Below are 19,280 nucleotides of genomic sequence, written 5' to 3' on the forward strand. Positions count from 1 at the left end.
AACATCTAGCTCCTCAAAATCATCTTTTTTTGGTGCCAGTACTATACATCAAGGAGGAAAAACTGCTGTGTGGTAAACTTGAAAATTGCTATACATGACCAATCTTCCTCTCCTTTCTTGTAAAACTGATTCCTAGTAGCCCTTTTCCTCATATTCCATTGCACTTCATTCAGAGAACTTCCTTTTCTATCATGGAGTGTTCACCTACTTCATCACTCCCTGGTGGTCTAGTGGTTAGGATTCGGCGCTCTCACCGCCGCGGCCCGGGTTCGATTCCCGGTCAGGGAAAGGGAGGTCTTCTGACTGTTTTTGACGAAAACACAGATTTATCAAACATAAAAAAATCTTACACTTCAGAGCATCATTTCTCATATGAAATCGTCTTTAAGTAGACTTGAGAAGCTGTGAGTGGTCAAAACAGATCATGGAAATTGATAACAAAGGGTGAGATGTCTTTCTAAATGAATTTTTGCTACTAAAAGACTTGTGCTCTTGTAGAAAAGAGAATTTTGTCAGAACTATTCAGGCCATGTTTGATATCTGAATCATCAATGTCTTCTTTCGCACCAGTACAATTTATAATGGAGCCAGGAACTCTCAACATCTAGCTCCTCAAAATCATCTTTTTTTGGTGCCAGTACTATACATCAAGGAGGCAAAACTGCTGTGTGGTAAACTTGAAAATTGCTATACATGACCAATCTTCCTCTCCTTTCTTGTAAAACTGATTCCTAGTAGCCCTTTTCCTCATATTCCATTGCACTTCATTCAGAGAACTTCCTTTTCTATCATGGAGTGTTCACCTACTTCATCACTCCCTGGTGGTCTAGTGGTTAGGATTTGGCGCTCTCACCGCCGCGGCCCAGGTTCGATTCCCGGTCAGTGAAAGGGAGGTCTTCTGACTGTTTTTGACGAAAACACAGATTCTTACACTTCAGAGCATCATTTCTCATATGAAATCGTCTTTAAGTAGACTTGAGAAGCTGTGAGTGGTCAAAACAGATCATGGAAATTGATAACAAAGGGTGAGATGTCTTTCTAAATGAATTTTTGCTACTAAAAGACTTGTGCTCTTGTAGAAAAGAGAATTTTGTCAGAACTATTCAGGCTATGTTTGATATCTGAATCATCAATGTCTTCTTTCGCACCAGTACAATTTATAATGGAGCCAGGAACTCTCAACATCTAGCTCCTCAAAATCATCTTTTTTTGGTGCCAGTACTATACATCAAGGAGGCAAAACTGCTGTGTGGTAAACTTGAAAATTGCTATACATGACCAATCTTCCTCTCCTTTCTTGTAAAACTGATTCCTAGTAGCCCTTTTACTCATATTCCATTGCACTTCATTCAGAGAACTTCCTTTTCTATCATGGAGTGTTCACCTACTTCATCACTCCCTGGTGGTCTAGTGGTTAGGATTCGGCGCTCTCACCGCCGCGGCCCGGGTTCGATTCCCGGTCAGGGAAAGGGAGGTCTTCTGACTGTTTTTGACGAAAACACAGATTTATCAAACGTAAAAAAATCTTACACTTCAGAGTATCATTTCTCATATGAAATCGTCTTTAAGTAGACTTGAGAAGCTGTGAGTGGTCAAAACAGATCATGGAAATTGATAACAAAGGGTGAGATGTCTTTCTAAATGAATTTTTGCTACTAAAAGACTTGTGCTCTTGTAGAAAAGAGAATTTTGTCAGAACTATTCAGGCCATGTTTGATATCTGAATCATCAATGTCTTCTTTCGCACCAGTACAATTTATAATGGAGCCAGGAACTCTCAACATCTAGCTCCTCAAAATCATCTTTTTTTGGTGCCAGTACTATACATCAAGGAGGCAAAACTGCTGTGTGGTAAACTTGAAAATTGCTATACATGACCAATCTTCCTCTCCTTTCTTGTAAAACTGATTCCTAGTAGCCCTTTTCCTCATATTCCATTGCACTTCATTCAGAGAACTTCCTTTTCTATCATGGAGTGTTCACCTACTTCATCACTCCCTGGTGGTCTAGTGGTTAGGATTCGGCGCTCTCACCGCCGCGGCCAGGGTTCGATTCCCGGTCAGGGAAAGGGATGTCTTCTGAATGTTTTTGACGAAAACACAGATTTATCAAACGTAAAAAAATCTTACACTTCAGAGCATCATTTCTCATATGAAATCGTCTTTAAGTAGACTTGAGAAGCTGTGAGTGGTCAAAACAGATCATGGAAATTGATAACAAAGGGTGAGATGTCTTTCTAAATGAATTTTTGCTACTAAAAGACTTGTGCTCTTGTAGAAAAGAGAATTTTGTCAGAACTATTCAGGCCATGTTTGATATCTGAATCATCAATGTATTCTTTCGCACCAGTACAATTTATAATGGAGCCAGGAACTCTCAACATCTAGCTCCTCAAAATCATCTTTTTTTGGTGCCAGTACTATACATCAAGGAGGCAAAACTGCTGTGTGGTAAACTTGAAAATTGCTATACATGACCAATCTTCCTCTCCTTTCTTGTAAAACTGATTCCTAGTAGCCCTTTTCCTCATATTCCATTGCACTTCATTCAGAGAACTTCCTTTTCTATCATGGAGTGTTCACCTACTTCATCACTCCCTGGTGGTCTAGTGGTTAGGATTCGGCGCTCTCACTGCCGCGGCCCGGGTTCGATTCCCGGTCAGGGAAAGGGAGGTCTTCTGACTGTTTTTGACGAAAACACAGATTTATCAAACGTAAAAAAATCTTACACTTCAGAGCATCATTTCTCATATGAAATTGTCTTTAAGTAGACTTGAGAAGCTGTGAGTGGTCAAAACAGATCATGGAAATTGATAACAAAGGGTGAGATGTCTTTCTAAATGAATTTTTTCTACTAAAAGACTTGTGCTCTTGTAGAAAAGAGAATTTTGTCAGAACTATTCAGGCCATGTTTGATATCTGAATCATCAATGTCTTCTTTCGCACCAGTACAATTTATAATAGAGCCAGGAACTCTCAACATCTAGCTCCTCAAAATCATCTTTTTTTGGTGCCAGTACTATACATCAAGGAGGCAAAACTGCTGTGTGGTAAACTTGAAAATTGCTATACATGACCAATCTTCCTCTCCTTTCTTGTAAAACTGATTCCTAGTAGCCCTTTTCCTCATATTCCATTGCACTTCATTCAGAGAACTTCCTTTTCTATCATGGAGTGTTCACCTACTTCATCACTCCCTGGTGGTCTAGTGGTTAGGATTCGGCGCTCTCACCGCCGCGGCCCGGGTTCGATTCCCGGTCAGGGAAAGGGAGGTCTTCTGACTGTTTTTGACGAAAACACAGATTTATCAAACATAAAAAAATCTTACACTTCAGAGCATCATTTCTCATATGAAATCGTCTTTAAGTAGACTTGAGAAGCTGTGAGTGGTCAAAACAGATCATGGAAATTGATAACAAAGGGTGAGATGTCTTTCTAAATGAATTTTTGCTACTAAAAGACTTGTACTCTTGTAGAAAAGAGAATTTTGTCAGAACTATTCAGGCCATGTTTGATATCTGAATCATCAATGTCTTCTTTCGCACCAGTACAATTTATAATGGAGCCAGGAACTCTCAACATCTAGCTCCTCAAAATCATCTTTTTTTGGTGCCAGTACTATACATCAAGGAGGCAAAACTGCTGTGTGGTAAACTTGAAAATTGCTATACATGACCAATCTTCCTCTCCTTTCTTGTAAAACTGATTCCTAGTAGCCCTTTTCCTCATATTCCATTGCACTTCATTCAGAGAACTTCCTTTTCTATCATGGAGTGTTCACCTACTTCATCACTCCCTGGTGGTCTAGTGGTTAGGATTCGGCGCTCTCACCGCCGCGGCCCGGGTTCGATTCCCGGTCAGGGAAAGGGAGGTCTTCTGACTGTTTTTGACGAAAACACAGATTCTTACACTTCAGAGCATCATTTCTCATATGAAATCGTCTTTAAGTAGACTTGAGAAGCTGTGAGTGGTCAAAACAGATCATGGAAATTGATAACAAAGGGTGAGATGTCTTTCTAAATGAATTTTTGCTACTAAAAGACTTGTGCTCTTGTAGAAAAGAGAATTTTGTCAGAACTATTCAGGCCATGTTTGATATCTGAATCATCAATGTCTTCTTTCGCACCAGTACAATTTATAATGGAGCCAGGAACTCTCAACATCTAGCTCCTCAAAATCATCTTTTTTTGGTGCCAGTACTATACATCAAGGAGGCAAAACTGCTGTGTGGTAAACTTGAAAATTGCTATACATGACCAATCTTCCTCTCCTTTCTTGTAAAACTGATTCCTAGTAGCCCTTTTCCTCATATTCCATTGCACTTCATTCAGAGAACTTCCTTTTCTATCATGGAGTGTTCATCTACTTCATCACTCCCTGGTGGTCTAGTGGTTAGGATTCGGCGCTCTCACAGCTGCGGCCCGGGTTCGATTCCCGGTCAGGGAAAGGGAGGTCTTCTGACTGTTTTTGACGAAAACACAGATTCTTACACTTCAGAGCATCATTTCTCATATGAAATCGTCTTTAAGTAGACTTGAGAAGCTGTGAGTGGTCAAAACAGATCATGGAAATTGATAACAAAGGGTGAGATGTCTTTCTAAATGAATTTTTGCTACTAAAAGACTTGTGCTCTTGTAGAAAAGAGAATTTTGTCAGAACTATTCAGGCTATGTTTGATATCTGAATCATCAATGTCTTCTTTCGCACCAGTACAATTTATAATGGAGCCAGGAACTCTCAACATCTAGCTCCTCAAAATCATCTTTTTTTGGTGCCAGTACTATACATCAAGGAGGCAAAACTGCTGTGTGGTAAACTTGAAAATTGCTATACATGACCAATCTTCCTCTCCTTTCTTGTAAAACTGATTCCTAGTAGCCCTTTTCCTCATATTCCATTGCACTTCATTCAGAGAACTTCCTTTTCTATCATGGAGTGTTCACCTACTTCATCACTCCCTGGTGGTCTAGTGGTTAGGATTCGGCGCTCTCACCGCCGCGGCCTGGGTTTGATTCCCGGTCAGGGAAAGGGAGGTCTTCTGACTGTTTTTGACGAAAACACAGATTCTTACACTTCAGAGCATCATTTCTCATATGAAATCGTCTTTAAGTAGACTTGAGAAGCTGTGAGTGGTCAAAACAGATCATGGAAATTGATAACAAAGGGTGAGATGTCTTTCTAAATGAATTTTTGCTACTAAAAGACTTGTGCTCTTGTAGAAAAGAGAATTTTGTCAGAACTATTCAGGCCATGTTTGATATCTGAATCATCAATGTATTCTTTCGCACCAGTACAATTTATAATGGAGCCAGGAACTCTCAACATCTAGCTCCTCAAAATCATCTTTTTTTGGTGCCAGTACTATACATCAAGGAGGCAAAACTGCTGTGTGGTAAACTTGAAAATTGCTATACATGACCAATCTTCCTCTCCTTTCTTGTAAAACTGATTCCTAGTAGCCCTTTTCCTCATATTCCATTGCACTTCATTCAGAGAACTTCCTTTTCTATCATGGAGTGTTCACCTACTTCATCACTCCCTGGTGGTCTAGTGGTTAGGATTCGGCGCTCTCACTGCCGCGGCCCGGGTTCGATTCCCGGTCAGGGAAAGGGAGGTCTTCTGACTGTTTTTGACGAAAACACAGATTTATCAAACGTAAAAAAATCTTACACTTCAGAGCATCATTTCTCATATGAAATTGTCTTTAAGTAGACTTGAGAAGCTGTGAGTGGTCAAAACAGATCATGGAAATTGATAACAAAGGGTGAGATGTCTTTCTAAATGAATTTTTTCTACTAAAAGACTTGTGCTCTTGTAGAAAAGAGAATTTTGTCAGAACTATTCAGGCCATGTTTGATATCTGAATCATCAATGTCTTCTTTCGCACCAGTACAATTTATAATAGAGCCAGGAACTCTCAACATCTAGCTCCTCAAAATCATCTTTTTTTGGTGCCAGTACTATACATCAAGGAGGCAAAACTGCTGTGTGGTAATCTTGAAAATTGCTATACATGACCAATCTTCCTCTCCTTTCTTGTAAAACTGATTCCTAGTAGCCCTTTTCCTCATATTCCATTGCACTTCATTCAGAGAACTTCATTTTCTATCATGGAGTGGTCACCTACTTCATCACTCCCTGGTGGTTAAGTGGTTAGGATTCGGCGCTCTCACCGCCGCGGCCCGGGTTCGATTCCCGGTCAGGGAAAGGGAGGTCTTCTGAATGTTTTTGACGAAAACACAGATTCTTACACTTCAGAGCCTCATTTCTCATATGAAATCGTCTTTAAGTAGACTTGAGAAGCTGTGAGTGGTCAAAACAGATCATGGAAATTGATAACAAAGGGTGAGATGTCTTTCTAAATGAATTTTTGCTACTAAAAGACTTGTGCTCTTGTAGAAAAGAGAATTTTGTCAGAACTATTCAGGCCATGTTTGATATCTGAATCATCAATGTCTTCTTTCGCACCAGTACAATTTATAATGGAGCCAGGAACTCTCAACATCTAGCTCCTCAAAATCATCTTTTTTTGGTGCCAGTACTATACATCAAGGAGGAAAAACTGCTGTGTGGTAAACTTGAAAATTGCTATACATGACCAATCTTCCTCTCCTTTCTTGTAAAACTGATTCCTAGTAGCCCTTTTCTTCATATTCCATTGCACTTCATTCAGAGAACTTCCTTTTCTATCATGGAGTGTTCACCTACTTCATCACTCCCTGGTGGTCTAGTGGTTAGGATTCGGCGCTCTCACTGCCGCGGCCCGGGTTCGATTCCCGGTCAGGGAAAGGGAGATCTTCTGACTGTTTTTGACGAAAACACAGATTTATCAAACATAAAAAAATCTTACACTTCAGAGCATCATTTCTCATATGAAATCGTCTTTAAGTAGACTTGAGAAGCTGTGAGTGGTCAAAACAGATCATGGAAATTGATAACAAAGGTTGAGATGTCTTTCTAAATGAATTTTTGCTACTAAAAGACTTGTGCTCTTGTAGAAAAGAGAATTTTGTCAGAACTATTCAGGCCATGTTTGATATCTGAATCATCAATGTCTTCTTTCGCACCAGTACAATTTATAATGGAGCCAGGAACTCTCAACATCTAGCTCCTCAAAATCATCTTTTTTTGGTGCCAGTACTATACATCAAGGAGGCAAAACTGCTGTGTGGTAAACTTGAAAATTGCTATACATGACCAATCTTCCTCTCCTTTCTTGTAAAACTGATTCCTAGTAGCCCTTTTCCTCATATTCCATTGCACTTCATTCAGAGAACTTCCTTTTCTATCATGGAGTGTTCACCTACTTCATCACTCCCTGGTGGTCTAGTGGTTAGGATTCGGCGCTCTCACCGCCGCGGCCCGGGTTCGATTCCCGGTCAGGAAAAGGGAGGTCTTCTGACTGTTTTTGACGAAAACACAGATTCTTACACTTCAGAGCATCATTTCTCATATGAAATCGTCTTTAAGTAGACTTGAGAAGCTGTGAGTGGTCAAAACAGATCATGGAAATTGATAACAAAGGGTGAGATGTCTTTCTAAATGAATTTTTGCTACTAAAAGACTTGTGCTCTTGTAGAAAAGAGAATTTTGTCAGAACTATTCAGGCTATGTTTGATATCTGAATCATCAATGTCTTCTTTCGCACCAGTACAATTTATAATGGAGCCAGGAACTCTCAACATCTAGCTCCTCAAAATCATCTTTTTTTGGTGCCAGTACTATACATCAAGGAGGCAAAACTGCTGTGTGGTAAACTTGAAAATTGCTATACATGACCAATCTTCCTCTCCTTTCTTGTAAAACTGATTCCTAGTAGCCCTTTTCCTCATATTCCATTGCACTTCATTCAGAGAACTTCCTTTTCTATCATGGAGTGTTCACCTACTTCATCACTCCCTGGTGGTCTAGTGGTTAGGATTCGGCGCTCTCACCGCTGCGGCCTGGGTTCGATTCCCGGTCAGGGAAAGGGAGGTCTTCTGACTGTTTTTGACGAAAACACAGATTCTTACACTTCAGAGCATCATTTCTCATATGAAATCGTCTTTAAGTAGACTTGAGAAGCTGTGAGTGGTCAAAACAGATCATGGAAATTGATAACAAAGGGTGAGATGTCTTTCTAAATGAATTTTTGCTACTAAAAGACTTGTGCTCTTGTAGAAAAGAGAATTTTGTCAGAACTATTCAGGCCATGTTTGATATCTGAATCATCAATGTCTTCTTTCGCACCAGTACAATTTATAATGGAGCCAGGAACTCTCAACATCTAGCTCCTCAAAATCATCTTTTTTTGGTGCCAGTACTATACATCAAGGAGGCAAAACTGCTGTGTGGTAAACTTGAAAATTGCTATACATGACCAATCTTCCTCTCCTTTCTTGTAAAACTGATTCCTAGTAGCCCTTTTCCTCATATTCCATTGCACTTCATTCAGAGAACTTCCTTTTCTATCATGGAGTGTTCATTTACTTCATCACTCCCTGGTGGTCTAGTGGTTAGGATTCGGCGCTCTCACAGCTGCGGCCCGGGTTCGATTCCCGGTCAGGGAAAGGGAGGTCTTCTGACTGTTTTTGACGAAAACACAGATTCTTACACTTCAGAGCATCATTTCTCATATGAAATCGTCTTTAAGTAGACTTGAGAAGCTGTGAGTGGTCAAAACAGATCATGGAAATTGATAACAAAGGGTGAGATGTCTTTCTAAATGAATTTTTGCTACTAAAAGACTTGTGCTCTTGTAGAAAAGAGAATTTTGTCAGAACTATTCAGGCTATGTTTGATATCTGAATCATCAATGTCTTCTTTCGCACCAGTACAATTTATAATGGAGCCAGGAACTCTCAACATCTAGCTCCTCAAAATCATCTTTTTTTGGTGCCAGTACTATACATCAAGGAGGCAAAACTGCTGTGTGGTAAACTTGAAAATTGCTATACATGACCAATCTTCCTCTCCTTTCTTGTAAAACTGATTCCTAGTAGCCCTTTTCCTCATATTCCATTGCACTTCATTCAGAGAACTTCCTTTTCTATCATGGAGTGTTCACCTACTTCATCACTCCCTGGTGGTCTAGTGGTTAGGATTCGGCGCTCTCACCGCCGCGGCCCGGGTTCGATTCCCGGTCAGGGAAAGGGAGGTCTTCTGACTGTTTTTGACGAAAACACAGATTCTTACACTTCAGAGCATCATTTCTCATATGAAATCGTCTTTAAGTAGACTTGAGAAGCTGTGAGTGGTCAAAACAGATCATGGAAATTGATAACAAAGGGTGAGATGTCTTTCTAAATGAATTTTTGCTACTAAAAGACTTGTACTCTTGTAGAAAAGAGAATTTTGTCAGAACTATTCAGGCCATGTTTGATATCTGAATCATCAATGTCTTCTTTCGCACCAGTACAATTTATAATGGAGCCAGGAACTCTCAACATCTAGCTCCTCAAAATCATCTTTTTTTGGTGCCAGTACTATACATCAAGGAGGCAAAACTGCTGTGTGGTAAACTTGAAAATTGCTATACATGACCAATCTTCCTCTCCTTTCTTGTAAAACTGATTCCTAGTAGCCCTTTTCCTCATATTCCATTGCACTTCATTCAGAGAACTTCCTTTTCTATCATGGAGTGTTCACCTACTTCATCACTCCCTGGTGGTCTAGTGGTTAGGATTCGGCGCTCTCACCGCCGCGGCCCGGGTTCGATTCCCGGTCAGGGAAAGGGAGGTCTTCTGACTGTTTTTGACGAAAACACAGATTCTTACACTTCAGAGCATCATTTCTCATATGAAATCGTCTTTAAGTAGACTTGAGAAGCTGTGAGTGGTCAAAACAGATCATGGAAATTGATAACAAAGGGTGAGATGTCTTTCTAAATGAATTTTTGCTACTAAAAGACTTGTGCTCTTGTAGAAAAGAGAATTTTGTCAGAACTATTCAGGCCATGTTTGATATCTGAATCATCAATGTCTTCTTTCGCACCAGTACAATTTATAATGGAGCCAGGAACTCTCAACATCTAGCTCCTCAAAATCATCTTTTTTTGGTGCCAGTACTATACATCAAGGAGGCAAAACTGCTGTGTGGTAAACTTGAAAATTGCTATACATGACCAATCTTCCTCTCCTTTCTTGTAAAACTGATTCCTAGTAGCCCTTTTCCTCATATTCCATTGCACTTCATTCAGAGAACTTCCTTTTCTATCATGGAGTGTTCATCTACTTCATCACTCCCTGGTGGTCTAGTGGTTAGGATTCGGCGCTCTCACAGCTGCGGCCCGGGTTCGATTCCCGGTCAGGGAAAGGGAGGTCTTCTGACTGTTTTTGACGAAAACACAGATTCTTACACTTCAGAGCATCATTTCTCATATGAAATCGTCTTTAAGTAGACTTGAGAAGCTGTGAGTGGTCAAAACAGATCATGGAAATTGATAACAAAGGGTGAGATGTCTTTCTAAATGAATTTTTGCTACTAAAAGACTTGTGCTCTTGTAGAAAAGAGAATTTTGTCAGAACTATTCAGGCTATGTTTGATATCTGAATCATCAATGTCTTCTTTCGCACCAGTACAATTTATAATGGAGCCAGGAACTCTCAACATCTAGCTCCTCAAAATCATCTTTTTTTGGTGCCAGTACTATACATCAAGGAGGCAAAACTGCTGTGTGGTAAACTTGAAAATTGCTATACATGACCAATCTTCCTCTCCTTTCTTGTAAAACTGATTCCTAGTAGCCCTTTTCCTCATATTCCATTGCACTTCATTCAGAGAACTTCCTTTTCTATCATGGAGTGTTCACCTACTTCATCACTCCCTGGTGGTCTAGTGGTTAGGATTCGGCGCTCTCACCGCCGCGGCCTGGGTTTGATTCCCGGTCAGGGAAAGGGAGGTCTTCTGACTGTTTTTGACGAAAACACAGATTCTTACACTTCAGAGCATCATTTCTCATATGAAATCGTCTTTAAGTAGACTTGAGAAGCTGTGAGTGGTCAAAACAGATCATGGAAATTGATAACAAAGGGTGAGATGTCTTTCTAAATGAATTTTTGCTACTAAAAGACTTGTGCTCTTGTAGAAAAGAGAATTTTGTCAGAACTATTCAGGCCATGTTTGATATCTGAATCATCAATGTATTCTTTCGCACCAGTACAATTTATAATGGAGCCAGGAACTCTCAACATCTAGCTCCTCAAAATCATCTTTTTTTGGTGCCAGTACTATACATCAAGGAGGCAAAACTGCTGTGTGGTAAACTTGAAAATTGCTATACATGACCAATCTTCCTCTCCTTTCTTGTAAAACTGATTCCTAGTAGCCCTTTTCCTCATATTCCATTGCACTTCATTCAGAGAACTTCCTTTTCTATCATGGAGTGTTCACCTACTTCATCACTCCCTGGTGGTCTAGTGGTTAGGATTCGGCGCTCTCACTGCCGCGGCCCGGGTTCGATTCCCGGTCAGGGAAAGGGAGGTCTTCTGACTGTTTTTGACGAAAACACAGATTTATCAAACGTAAAAAAATCTTACACTTCAGAGCATCATTTCTCATATGAAATTGTCTTTAAGTAGACTTGAGAAGCTGTGAGTGGTCAAAACAGATCATGGAAATTGATAACAAAGGGTGAGATGTCTTTCTAAATGAATTTTTTCTACTAAAAGACTTGTGCTCTTGTAGAAAAGAGAATTTTGTCAGAACTATTCAGGCCATGTTTGATATCTGAATCATCAATGTCTTCTTTCGCACCAGTACAATTTATAATAGAGCCAGGAACTCTCAACATCTAGCTCCTCAAAATCATCTTTTTTTGGTGCCAGTACTATACATCAAGGAGGCAAAACTGCTGTGTGGTAATCTTGAAAATTGCTATACATGACCAATCTTCCTCTCCTTTCTTGTAAAACTGATTCCTAGTAGCCCTTTTCCTCATATTCCATTGCACTTCATTCAGAGAACTTCATTTTCTATCATGGAGTGGTCACCTACTTCATCACTCCCTGGTGGTTAAGTGGTTAGGATTCGGCGCTCTCACCGCCGCGGCCCGGGTTCGATTCCCGGTCAGGGAAAGGGAGGTCTTCTGAATGTTTTTGACGAAAACACAGATTCTTACACTTCAGAGCCTCATTTCTCATATGAAATCGTCTTTAAGTAGACTTGAGAAGCTGTGAGTGGTCAAAACAGATCATGGAAATTGATAACAAAGGGTGAGATGTCTTTCTAAATGAATTTTTGCTACTAAAAGACTTGTGCTCTTGTAGAAAAGAGAATTTTGTCAGAACTATTCAGGCCATGTTTGATATCTGAATCATCAATGTCTTCTTTCGCACCAGTACAATTTATAATGGAGCCAGGAACTCTCAACATCTAGCTCCTCAAAATCATCTTTTTTTGGTGCCAGTACTATACATCAAGGAGGAAAAACTGCTGTGTGGTAAACTTGAAAATTGCTATACATGACCAATCTTCCTCTCCTTTCTTGTAAAACTGATTCCTAGTAGCCCTTTTCTTCATATTCCATTGCACTTCATTCAGAGAACTTCCTTTTCTATCATGGAGTGTTCACCTACTTCATCACTCCCTGGTGGTCTAGTGGTTAGGATTCGGCGCTCTCACTGCCGCGGCCCGGGTTCGATTCCCGGTCAGGGAAAGGGAGATCTTCTGACTGTTTTTGACGAAAACACAGATTTATCAAACATAAAAAAATCTTACACTTCAGAGCATCATTTCTCATATGAAATCGTCTTTAAGTAGACTTGAGAAGCTGTGAGTGGTCAAAACAGATCATGGAAATTGATAACAAAGGTTGAGATGTCTTTCTAAATGAATTTTTGCTACTAAAAGACTTGTGCTCTTGTAGAAAAGAGAATTTTGTCAGAACTATTCAGGCCATGTTTGATATCTGAATCATCAATGTCTTCTTTCGCACCAGTACAATTTATAATGGAGCCAGGAACTCTCAACATCTAGCTCCTCAAAATCATCTTTTTTTGGTGCCAGTACTATACATCAAGGAGGCAAAACTGCTGTGTGGTAAACTTGAAAATTGCTATACATGACCAATCTTCCTCTCCTTTCTTGTAAAACTGATTCCTAGTAGCCCTTTTCCTCATATTCCATTGCACTTCATTCAGAGAACTTCCTTTTCTATCATGGAGTGTTCACCTACTTCATCACTCCCTGGTGGTCTAGTGGTTAGGATTCGGCGCTCTCACCGCCGCGGCCCGGGTTCGATTCCCGGTCAGGAAAAGGGAGGTCTTCTGACTGTTTTTGACGAAAACACAGATTCTTACACTTCAGAGCATCATTTCTCATATGAAATCGTCTTTAAGTAGACTTGAGAAGCTGTGAGTGGTCAAAACAGATCATGGAAATTGATAACAAAGGGTGAGATGTCTTTCTAAATGAATTTTTGCTACTAAAAGACTTGTGCTCTTGTAGAAAAGAGAATTTTGTCAGAACTATTCAGGCTATGTTTGATATCTGAATCATCAATGTCTTCTTTCGCACCAGTACAATTTATAATGGAGCCAGGAACTCTCAACATCTAGCTCCTCAAAATCATCTTTTTTTGGTGCCAGTACTATACATCAAGGAGGCAAAACTGCTGTGTGGTAAACTTGAAAATTGCTATACATGACCAATCTTCCTCTCCTTTCTTGTAAAACTGATTCCTAGTAGCCCTTTTCCTCATATTCCATTGCACTTCATTCAGAGAACTTCCTTTTCTATCATGGAGTGTTCACCTACTTCATCACTCCCTGGTGGTCTAGTGGTTAGGATTCGGCGCTCTCACCGCTGCGGCCTGGGTTCGATTCCCGGTCAGGGAAAGGGAGGTCTTCTGACTGTTTTTGACGAAAACACAGATTCTTACACTTCAGAGCATCATTTCTCATATGAAATCGTCTTTAAGTAGACTTGAGAAGCTGTGAGTGGTCAAAACAGATCATGGAAATTGATAACAAAGGGTGAGATGTCTTTCTAAATGAATTTTTGCTACTAAAAGACTTGTGCTCTTGTAGAAAAGAGAATTTTGTCAGAACTATTCAGGCCATGTTTGATATCTGAATCATCAATGTCTTCTTTCGCACCAGTACAATTTATAATGGAGCCAGGAACTCTCAACATCTAGCTCCTCAAAATCATCTTTTTTTGGTGCCAGTACTATACATCAAGGAGGCAAAACTGCTGTGTGGTAAACTTGAAAATTGCTATACATGACCAATCTTCCTCTCCTTTCTTGTAAAACTGATTCCTAGTAGCCCTTTTCCTCATATTCCATTGCACTTCATTCAGAGAACTTCCTTTTCTATCATGGAGTGTTCATTTACTTCATCACTCCCTGGTGGTCTAGTGGTTAGGATTCGGCGCTCTCACAGCTGCGGCCCGGGTTCGATTCCCGGTCAGGGAAAGGGAGGTCTTCTGACTGTTTTTGACGAAAACACAGATTCTTACACTTCAGAGCATCATTTCTCATATGAAATCGTCTTTAAGTAGACTTGAGAAGCTGTGAGTGGTCAAAACAGATCATGGAAATTGATAACAAAGGGTGAGATGTCTTTCTAAATGAATTTTTGCTACTAAAAGACTTGTGCTCTTGTAGAAAAGAGAATTTTGTCAGAACTATTCAGGCTATGTTTGATATCTGAATCATCAATGTCTTCTTTCGCACCAGTACAATTTATAATGGAGCCAGGAACTCTCAACATCTAGCTCCTCAAAATCATCTTTTTTTGGTGCCAGTACTATACATCAAGGAGGCAAAACTGCTGTGTGGTAAACTTGAAAATTGCTATACATGACCAATCTTCCTCTCCTTTCTTGTAAAACTGATTCCTAGTAGCCCTTTTCCTCATATTCCATTGCACTTCATTCAGAGAACTTCCTTTTCTATCATGGAGTGTTCACCTACTTCATCACTCCCTGGTGGTCTAGTGGTTAGGATTCGGCACTCTCACCGCCGCGGCCTGGGTTCGATTCCCGGTCAGGGAAAGGGAGGTCTTCTGACTGTTTTTGACGAAAACACAGATTCTTACACTTCAGAGCATCATTTCTCATATGAAATCGTCTTTAAGTAGACTTGAGAAGCTGTGAGTGGTCAAAACAGATCATGGAAATTGATAACAAAGGGTGAGATGTCTTTCTAAATGAATTTTTGCTACTAAAAGACTTGTGCTCTTGTAGAAAAGAGAATTTTGTCAGAACTATTCAGGCCATGTTTGATATCTGAATCATCAATGTCTTCTTTCGCACCAGTACAATTTATAATGGAGCCAGGAACTCTCAACATCTAGCTCCTCAAAATCATCTTTTTTTGGTGCCAGTACTATACATCAAGGAGGCAAAACTGCTGTGTGGTAAACTTGGAAATTGCTATACATGACCAATCTTCCTCTCCTTTCTTGTAAAACTGATTCCTAGTAGCCCTTTTCCTCATATTCCATTGCACTTCATTCAGAGAACTTCCTTTTCTATCATGGAGTGTTCACCTACTTCATCACTCCCTGGTGGTCTAGTGGTTAGGATTCGGCGCTCTCACCGCCGCGGCTCGGGTTCGATTCCCGGTCAGGGAAAGGGAGGTCTTCTGACTGTTTTCGACGAAAACACAGATTTATCAAACATAAAAAAATCTTACACTTCAGAGCATCATTTCTCATATGAAATCGTCTTTAAGTAGACTTGAGAAGCTGTGAGTGGTCAAAACAGATCATGGAAATTGATAACAAAGGGTGAGATGTCTTTCTAAATGAATTTTTGCTACTAAAAGACTTGTGCTCTTGTAGAAAAGAGAATTTTGTCAGAACTATTCAGGCCATGTTTGATATCTGAATCATCAATGTCTTCTTTCGCACCAGTACAATTTATAATGGAGCCAGGAACTCTCAACATCTAGCTCCTCAAAATCATCTTTTTTTGGTGCCAGTACTATACATCAAGGAGGCAAAACTGCTGTGTGGTAAACTTGAAAATTGCTATACATGACCAATCTTCCTCTCCTTTCTTGTAAAACTGATTCCTAGTAGCCCTTTTCCTCATATTCCATTGCACTTCATTCAGAGAACTTCCTTTTCTATCATGGAGTGTTCACCTACTTCATCACTCCCTGGTGGTCTAGTGGTTAGGATTCGGCGCTCTCACCGCCGCGGCCCGGGTTCGATTCCCGGTCAGGGAAAGGGAGGTCTTCTGACTGTTTTTGACGAAAACACAGATTCTTACACTTCAGAGCATCATTTCTCATATGAAATCGTCTTTAAGTAGACTTGAGAAGCTGTGAGTGGTCAAAACAGATCATGGAAATTGATAACAAAGGGTGAGATGTCTTTCTAAATGAATTTTTGCTACTAAAAGACTTGTGCTCTTGTAGAAAAGAGAATTTTGTCAGAACTATTCAGGCCATGTTTGATATCTGAATCATCAATGTCTTCTTTCGCACCAGTACAATTTATAATGGAGCCAGGAACTCTCAACATCTAGCTCCTCAAAATCATCTTTTTTTGGTGCCAGTACTATACATCAAGGAGGCAAAACTGCTGTGTGGTAAACTTGAAAATTGCTATACATGACCAATCTTCCTCTCCTTTCTTGTAAAACTGATTCCTAGTAGCCCTTTTCCTCATATTCCATTGCACTTCATTCAGAGAACTTCCTTTTCTATCATGGAGTGTTCACCTACTTCATCACTCCCTGGTGGTCTAGTGGTTAGGATTCGGCGCTCTCCGGTCAGGGAAAGGGAGGTCTTCTGACTGTTTATGACGAAAACACAGATTCTTACACTTCAGAGCATCATTTCTCATATGAAATCGTCTTTAAGTAGACTTGAGAAGCTGTGAGTGGTCAAAACAGATCATGGAAATTGATAACAAAGGGTGAGATGTCTTTCTAAATGAATTTTTGCTACTAAAAGACTTGTGCTCTTGTAGAAAAGAGAATTTTGTCAGAACTATTCAGGCCATGTTTGATATCTGAATCATCAATGTCTTCTTTCGCACCAGTACAATTTATAATGGAGCCAGGAACTCTCAACATCTAGCTCCTCAAAATCATCTTTTTTTGGTGCCAGTACTATACATCAAGGAGGCAAAACTGCTGTGTGGTAAACTTGAAAATTGCTATACATGACCAATCTTCCTCTCCTTTCTTGTAAAACTGATTCCTAGTAGCCCTTTTCCTCATATTCCATTGCACTTCATTCAGAGAACTTCCTTTTCTATCATGGAGTGTTCACCTACTTCATCGCTCCCTGGTGGTCTAGTGGTTAGGATTCGGCGCTCTCACCGCCGCGGCCCGGGTTCGATTCCCGGTCAGTTAAAGGGAGGTCTTCTGACTGTTTTTGACGAAAACACAGATTCTTACACTTCAGAGCATCAGTTCTCATATGAAATCGTCTTTAAGTAGACTTGAGAAGCTGTGAGTGGTCAAAACAGATCATGGAAATTGATAACAAAGGGTGAGATGTCTTTCTAAATGAATTTTTGCTACTAAAAGACTTGTGCTCTTGTAGAAAAGAGAATTTTGTCAGAACTATTCAGGCTATGTTTGATATCTGAATCATCAATGTCTTCTTTCGCACCAGTACAATTTATAATGGAGCCAGGAACTCTCAACATCTAGCTCCTCAAAATCATCTTTTTTTGGTGCCAGTACTATACATCAAGGAGGCAAAACTGCTGTGTGGTAAACTTGAAAATTGCTATACATGACCAATCTTCCTCTCCTTTCTTGTAAAACTGATTCCTAGTAGCCCTTTTCTTCATATTCCATTGCACTTCATTCAGAGAACTTCCTTTTCTATCATGGAGTGTTCACCTACTTCATCACTCCCTGGTGGTCTAGTGGTTAGGATTCGGCGCTCTCACCGCCGCGGCCCGGGTTCGATTCCCGGTCAGGGAAAGGGAGGTCTTCTGACTGTTTTTGACGAAAACACAGATTCTTACACTTCAGAGCCTCATTTCTCATATGAAATCGTCTTTAAGTAGACTTGAGAAGCTGTGAGTGGTCAAAACAGATCATGGAAATTGATAACAAAGGGTGAGATGTCTTTCTAAATGAATTTTTGCTACTAAAAGACTTGTGCTCTTGTAGAAAAGAGAATTTTGTCAGAACTATTCAGGCCATGTTCGATATCTGAATCATCAATTTCTTCTTTCGCACCAGTACAATTTATAATAGAGCCAGGAACTCTCAACATCTAGCTCCTCAAAATCATCTTTTTTTGGTGCCAGTACTATACATCAAGGAGGCAAAACTGCTGTGTGGTAAACTTGAAAATTGCTATACATGACCAATCTTCCTCTCCTTTCTTGTAAAACTGATTCCTAGTAGCCCTTTTCCTCATATTCCATTGCACTTCATTCAGAGAACTTCCTTTTCTATCATGGAGTGTTCACCTACTTCATCACTCCCTGGTGGTCTAGTGGTTAGGATTCGGCGCTCTCACCGCTGCGGCCCGGGTTCGATTCCCGGTCAGGGAAAGGGAGGTCTTCTGACTGTTTTTGACAAAAACACAGATTTATCAAACGTAAAAAAATCTTACACTTCAGAGCATCATTTCTCATATGAAATCGTCTTTAAGTAGACTTGAGAAGCTGTGAGTGGTCAAAACAGATCATGGAAATTGATAACAAAGGGTGAGATGTCTTTCTAAATGAATTTTTGCTACTAAAAGACTTGTGCTCTTGTAGAAAAGAGAATTTTGTCAGAACTATTCAGGCTATGTTTGATATCTGAATCATCAATGTCTTCTTTCGCACCAGTACAATTTATAATGGAGCCAGGAACTCTCAACATCTAGCTCCTCAAAATCATCTTTTTTTGGTGCCAGTACTATACATCAAGGAGGCAAAACTGCTGTGTGGTAAACTTGAAAATTGCTATACATGACCAATCTTCCTCTCCTTTCTTGTAAAACTGATTCCTAGTAGCCCTTTTCCTCATATTCCATTGCACTTCATTCAGAGAACTTCCTTTTCTATCATGGAGTGTTCACCTACTTCATCACTCCCTGGTGGTCTAGTGGTTAGGATTCGGCGCTCTCACCGCCGCGGCCCGGGTTCGATTCCCGGTCAGGGAAAGGGAGGTCTTCTGACTGTTTTTGACGAAAACACAGATTCTTACACTTCAGAGCATCATTTCTCATATGAAATCGTCTTTAAGTAGACTTGAGAAGCTGTGAGTGGTCAAAACATATCATGGAAATTGATAACAAAGGGTGAGATGTCTTTCTAAATGAATTTTTGCTACTAAAAGACTTGTGCTCTTGTAGAAAAGAGAATTTTGTCAGAACTATTCAGGCCATGT

At 40.1% G+C, this 19,280-nt stretch overlaps 30 non-coding genes across 30 annotated transcripts; all 30 read left to right on the top strand.

Annotated features, from left to right (window-relative positions):
- Positions 1–216: 216 nt before the first annotated feature.
- On the top strand, positions 217–288 carry TRNAE-CUC (transfer RNA glutamic acid (anticodon CUC)). Its single transcript has one exon. It is a non-coding gene; the product is annotated as a tRNA-Glu (tRNA).
- Positions 289–1,396: 1,108 nt separating this feature from the next.
- On the top strand, positions 1,397–1,468 carry TRNAE-CUC (transfer RNA glutamic acid (anticodon CUC)). Its single transcript has one exon. It is a non-coding gene; the product is annotated as a tRNA-Glu (tRNA).
- Positions 1,469–1,995: 527 nt separating this feature from the next.
- TRNAE-CUC (transfer RNA glutamic acid (anticodon CUC)) lies at positions 1,996–2,067 on the top strand. Its single transcript has one exon. It is a non-coding gene; the product is annotated as a tRNA-Glu (tRNA).
- A 527-nt stretch (positions 2,068–2,594) lies between these two features.
- TRNAE-CUC (transfer RNA glutamic acid (anticodon CUC)) lies at positions 2,595–2,666 on the top strand. The gene has a single exon. It is a non-coding gene; the product is annotated as a tRNA-Glu (tRNA).
- Positions 2,667–3,193: 527 nt separating this feature from the next.
- TRNAE-CUC (transfer RNA glutamic acid (anticodon CUC)) lies at positions 3,194–3,265 on the top strand. The gene has a single exon. It is a non-coding gene; the product is annotated as a tRNA-Glu (tRNA).
- A 527-nt stretch (positions 3,266–3,792) lies between these two features.
- Positions 3,793–3,864, top strand: TRNAE-CUC (transfer RNA glutamic acid (anticodon CUC)). Its single transcript has one exon. It is a non-coding gene; the product is annotated as a tRNA-Glu (tRNA).
- A 509-nt stretch (positions 3,865–4,373) lies between these two features.
- On the top strand, positions 4,374–4,445 carry TRNAE-CUC (transfer RNA glutamic acid (anticodon CUC)). Its single transcript has one exon. It is a non-coding gene; the product is annotated as a tRNA-Glu (tRNA).
- Positions 4,446–4,954: 509 nt separating this feature from the next.
- TRNAE-CUC (transfer RNA glutamic acid (anticodon CUC)) lies at positions 4,955–5,026 on the top strand. The gene has a single exon. It is a non-coding gene; the product is annotated as a tRNA-Glu (tRNA).
- Positions 5,027–5,535: 509 nt separating this feature from the next.
- Positions 5,536–5,607, top strand: TRNAE-CUC (transfer RNA glutamic acid (anticodon CUC)). The gene has a single exon. It is a non-coding gene; the product is annotated as a tRNA-Glu (tRNA).
- A 527-nt stretch (positions 5,608–6,134) lies between these two features.
- On the top strand, positions 6,135–6,206 carry TRNAE-CUC (transfer RNA glutamic acid (anticodon CUC)). The gene has a single exon. It is a non-coding gene; the product is annotated as a tRNA-Glu (tRNA).
- A 509-nt stretch (positions 6,207–6,715) lies between these two features.
- Positions 6,716–6,787, top strand: TRNAE-CUC (transfer RNA glutamic acid (anticodon CUC)). The gene has a single exon. It is a non-coding gene; the product is annotated as a tRNA-Glu (tRNA).
- A 527-nt stretch (positions 6,788–7,314) lies between these two features.
- Positions 7,315–7,386, top strand: TRNAE-CUC (transfer RNA glutamic acid (anticodon CUC)). The gene has a single exon. It is a non-coding gene; the product is annotated as a tRNA-Glu (tRNA).
- A 509-nt stretch (positions 7,387–7,895) lies between these two features.
- TRNAE-CUC (transfer RNA glutamic acid (anticodon CUC)) lies at positions 7,896–7,967 on the top strand. The gene has a single exon. It is a non-coding gene; the product is annotated as a tRNA-Glu (tRNA).
- Positions 7,968–8,476: 509 nt separating this feature from the next.
- On the top strand, positions 8,477–8,548 carry TRNAE-CUC (transfer RNA glutamic acid (anticodon CUC)). The gene has a single exon. It is a non-coding gene; the product is annotated as a tRNA-Glu (tRNA).
- Positions 8,549–9,057: 509 nt separating this feature from the next.
- On the top strand, positions 9,058–9,129 carry TRNAE-CUC (transfer RNA glutamic acid (anticodon CUC)). The gene has a single exon. It is a non-coding gene; the product is annotated as a tRNA-Glu (tRNA).
- Positions 9,130–9,638: 509 nt separating this feature from the next.
- Positions 9,639–9,710, top strand: TRNAE-CUC (transfer RNA glutamic acid (anticodon CUC)). The gene has a single exon. It is a non-coding gene; the product is annotated as a tRNA-Glu (tRNA).
- Positions 9,711–10,219: 509 nt separating this feature from the next.
- On the top strand, positions 10,220–10,291 carry TRNAE-CUC (transfer RNA glutamic acid (anticodon CUC)). The gene has a single exon. It is a non-coding gene; the product is annotated as a tRNA-Glu (tRNA).
- A 509-nt stretch (positions 10,292–10,800) lies between these two features.
- TRNAE-CUC (transfer RNA glutamic acid (anticodon CUC)) lies at positions 10,801–10,872 on the top strand. Its single transcript has one exon. It is a non-coding gene; the product is annotated as a tRNA-Glu (tRNA).
- A 509-nt stretch (positions 10,873–11,381) lies between these two features.
- Positions 11,382–11,453, top strand: TRNAE-CUC (transfer RNA glutamic acid (anticodon CUC)). Its single transcript has one exon. It is a non-coding gene; the product is annotated as a tRNA-Glu (tRNA).
- Positions 11,454–11,980: 527 nt separating this feature from the next.
- TRNAE-CUC (transfer RNA glutamic acid (anticodon CUC)) lies at positions 11,981–12,052 on the top strand. Its single transcript has one exon. It is a non-coding gene; the product is annotated as a tRNA-Glu (tRNA).
- A 509-nt stretch (positions 12,053–12,561) lies between these two features.
- On the top strand, positions 12,562–12,633 carry TRNAE-CUC (transfer RNA glutamic acid (anticodon CUC)). Its single transcript has one exon. It is a non-coding gene; the product is annotated as a tRNA-Glu (tRNA).
- Positions 12,634–13,160: 527 nt separating this feature from the next.
- TRNAE-CUC (transfer RNA glutamic acid (anticodon CUC)) lies at positions 13,161–13,232 on the top strand. The gene has a single exon. It is a non-coding gene; the product is annotated as a tRNA-Glu (tRNA).
- A 509-nt stretch (positions 13,233–13,741) lies between these two features.
- Positions 13,742–13,813, top strand: TRNAE-CUC (transfer RNA glutamic acid (anticodon CUC)). Its single transcript has one exon. It is a non-coding gene; the product is annotated as a tRNA-Glu (tRNA).
- A 509-nt stretch (positions 13,814–14,322) lies between these two features.
- TRNAE-CUC (transfer RNA glutamic acid (anticodon CUC)) lies at positions 14,323–14,394 on the top strand. The gene has a single exon. It is a non-coding gene; the product is annotated as a tRNA-Glu (tRNA).
- A 509-nt stretch (positions 14,395–14,903) lies between these two features.
- TRNAE-CUC (transfer RNA glutamic acid (anticodon CUC)) lies at positions 14,904–14,975 on the top strand. Its single transcript has one exon. It is a non-coding gene; the product is annotated as a tRNA-Glu (tRNA).
- A 509-nt stretch (positions 14,976–15,484) lies between these two features.
- TRNAE-CUC (transfer RNA glutamic acid (anticodon CUC)) lies at positions 15,485–15,556 on the top strand. Its single transcript has one exon. It is a non-coding gene; the product is annotated as a tRNA-Glu (tRNA).
- Positions 15,557–16,083: 527 nt separating this feature from the next.
- TRNAE-CUC (transfer RNA glutamic acid (anticodon CUC)) lies at positions 16,084–16,155 on the top strand. Its single transcript has one exon. It is a non-coding gene; the product is annotated as a tRNA-Glu (tRNA).
- Positions 16,156–17,801: 1,646 nt separating this feature from the next.
- On the top strand, positions 17,802–17,873 carry TRNAE-CUC (transfer RNA glutamic acid (anticodon CUC)). The gene has a single exon. It is a non-coding gene; the product is annotated as a tRNA-Glu (tRNA).
- A 509-nt stretch (positions 17,874–18,382) lies between these two features.
- On the top strand, positions 18,383–18,454 carry TRNAE-CUC (transfer RNA glutamic acid (anticodon CUC)). The gene has a single exon. It is a non-coding gene; the product is annotated as a tRNA-Glu (tRNA).
- Positions 18,455–18,981: 527 nt separating this feature from the next.
- Positions 18,982–19,053, top strand: TRNAE-CUC (transfer RNA glutamic acid (anticodon CUC)). The gene has a single exon. It is a non-coding gene; the product is annotated as a tRNA-Glu (tRNA).
- Positions 19,054–19,280: the final 227 nt, after the last annotated feature.

This window comes from Pseudophryne corroboree, chromosome 8 (genome assembly GCF_028390025.1).
Source record: "Pseudophryne corroboree isolate aPseCor3 chromosome 8, aPseCor3.hap2, whole genome shotgun sequence".
NCBI classification, from domain to species: domain Eukaryota; kingdom Metazoa; phylum Chordata; class Amphibia; order Anura; family Myobatrachidae; genus Pseudophryne; species Pseudophryne corroboree.